The sequence below is a fragment of the Gavialis gangeticus genome, unplaced genomic scaffold (assembly GCF_001723915.1).
Source record: "Gavialis gangeticus isolate Ggan-Ray unplaced genomic scaffold, GavGan_comp1, whole genome shotgun sequence".
In the NCBI taxonomy this organism is placed as follows: Eukaryota; Metazoa; Chordata; order Crocodylia; family Gavialidae; genus Gavialis; species Gavialis gangeticus.
In genome coordinates this window covers 13,278,215-13,280,715 of record NW_017729006.1, presented here as the reverse complement: position 1 = coordinate 13,280,715, position 2,501 = coordinate 13,278,215, and the positions used below count along the sequence as shown (strand labels likewise).

The 2,501-nt window shown below is 48.5% G+C and overlaps 1 protein-coding gene across 1 annotated transcript in view; it reads left to right on the top strand.

The window, feature by feature from the left end:
• MTURN (maturin, neural progenitor differentiation regulator homolog) overlaps window positions 1–2,501 on the top strand; it is a 23,051-nt gene that overhangs the window by 17,506 nt on the left and 3,044 nt on the right. The gene's annotated exons all lie outside the window — the stretch shown is intronic.

Here is a 2,501-nt window from a genome sequence, read left to right as displayed (position 1 = left end):
GGCATGTGCCTCTGGATCTGTGTGGGGTGTGGGCAGCGTGTTCTGCAGCTGCAGGCTGAGGCTGGGGCTGTGCAGGGCTCTTCTCAGTGCGTGGGGGGGTGGGGAGTTGAACGAGGGCTGCACTTAGGGCAGGCAGTGGCAGCACTAGGAAGGAGGGTTACAGGGGGGCTACAGTGAAACTTGGGGTGGTTGCAGCCCCCCCCATAACCTCCCTCCCACTGCCACTGCCACCTGCCCTGAGTGCAGCTGTGGCCCAATTCCATTCCCCACGTACCCCAAGCTCCGGGAAGAGCCTGGCACAGCCCCTGCCCACAGCTGCAACCCACCCTGCCCACGCCCCATGCAGATCCAGGGGCACATGCCCCCCTATGCCTTCCTGGGATGCGCGCAGGGGGCACACCCCCCAATCCTGTGTCCCCTGGGTGAGCCACGGCTCTGTCCTGTGTCCCACCCTAGCTGGGCAGCACCTGTCCCAGCCCCTGCCCCTGCCCCAATCTCTCCCTCACCGCGGGGGGTGTTGATCTGCCCCCCCTACCTCTCTTCCCTCTCCTTTCCCCTTCCACCACAACAGACTTACCAGCTACAGGGAGAGGCCTCCAAGCTGCCTGCATGTTGCACTGTGGCTGCGTGCATACACGGGCATTTATTGGCCAAATTATTGGCCACATCAGGCCAATTTCCAATACAATCAATTTTCTTTATATCAGCACCAATATACCTCTAGTTAAAACAATACATTTTGCTGGTACTAGAAGTTTACAGCTCTGGACTGCTGTTCTATCTATAGAATAGTTTTGAAATGTCAAAACTCTAATGATCTAACTCACATTTTTAAAATCCACTTTGTCCCTGCTTTTCAAGTCTTATATCACTGAATACCAGTTGCCACTCCTTAAGGAGTCAGTTGGGATTTTTTTAATTTCTGCTGTGAGACAACCACTACTTTATTCTTTAAGCAGCATACAACACATTTCTGTGGTTGCTTTTTCAGCCTTGGCAGGCTTAGTAAATATTACCAATGATGTTTAGCATATGATTTTGCTTTGGATCCATTAGTAGCTTATGTAAGTTTTATGAGAATTTGGGTGTGACATTTTCAGAATAGATGTATTGTTCTGACCAGCATTTGTTTATGTATTCCTAAATTGTATTGACTTGCCACCTTCTCTTTGGAATAAAGGAAAAATTTAAACTGTTTTTTTTTCTCTCCTAAAACAAACAGGTGCCATTAAAATGATCTTAAACTTTAGAGTGGAGACAACTAAAGTCTCCTAGCTGAGAGTTATATTGGCACCTTGTCAGAAGCCTGAATCCAATTTGCAGAAATTTGAATGGATTTTAGCCCATTTCAATTTTAATATACAGCTATCCCTAATTAAAACTACTTAACCCAGCATGAAATGTTCTGTTTTGAGTGAGATAGTGAATAGGTCAAGGAAAAGAATTGTATCCTGGGATCTAAAGTCTTTTAGAACCATGCCTACCCTATCTAACTCAGTGGACTGCACTCTTGTACTAAGGGTGTAGAATAAGTGTGATTTCGTCTTGTGAGATTACTGTCCACAAAGGAAGTGGGCAATTTCTGACAGAGCTAAGCAATAGGGTGTGCTAAGTGAGCCCTATTTGATTTGGATTCAGATTTGGCCCAAATCAGGGACAGTGATTCAGTTAGTTGGTTCGGATCACTGTCCCCGATTCGATTTGGCCAAATCCAAATGTGAAGATTCAGTGCTGATTTGGAAAATCAGCGACTTGGATACAGACACAGCTTTAAAAGTTTTTTCTACATTCCTTGAGGTAGCAGGCGTAACGTGTGATCGCTGCAATACTGAGGCACACGGAGCATCCCACAGGAGGGGGGGGCCTCCACATGCTTGGCAGTAAACCTGGAAGTGGACTGGAAGTACTTCTGGTCCACTTCCAGGTCTGCCAAAGAGCATGCTGGGGGCCCCCCTGTGCCTCCCAGGCTCAGCGATTGGCCTCAAGGGGACCCCAGGTGTCCCTCCCAGCCCCAGGAGGCACCAGTCACTGAGCCAGGGATTGCTGGGGGTGGGGCTGGCGTGCTACCCAGTAGCCCCAGAAGTGCTTTTCTGGTCCACTTCCTGGTCTGCTGCTGAGTGCACTGGCAAGCCCCTGCCACTCCTGTGGGACACTCCATGTGCCCCAGCATTGCAGCATTCATAAGCTGCCTGCTACCTAGAGGTGTGTAGAAAAAACATTTAAAGCTGTGTCTATGTCTGAATCACTGAATCTCTCCAAATGGATTCAGAGGGTTTCAGTTTGAATCAGAGAGATTAAAGGGTCCTCTGATTTGATTCGGATTCAGTGATTTGGCCACAAAAATCAGGCCGAATCTCTGCCATATCAAATCAGGGACTGAAGCTTTGCACAGCCCTACTAAGCATTGCTATAATATTTTCATAGTTTCTAGGGTCGGAAGGGACCTGAGTAAATCGTCTAGTCCGACCCCCCGCCATGGCAGGAAAGAGTACTGGGGTCAA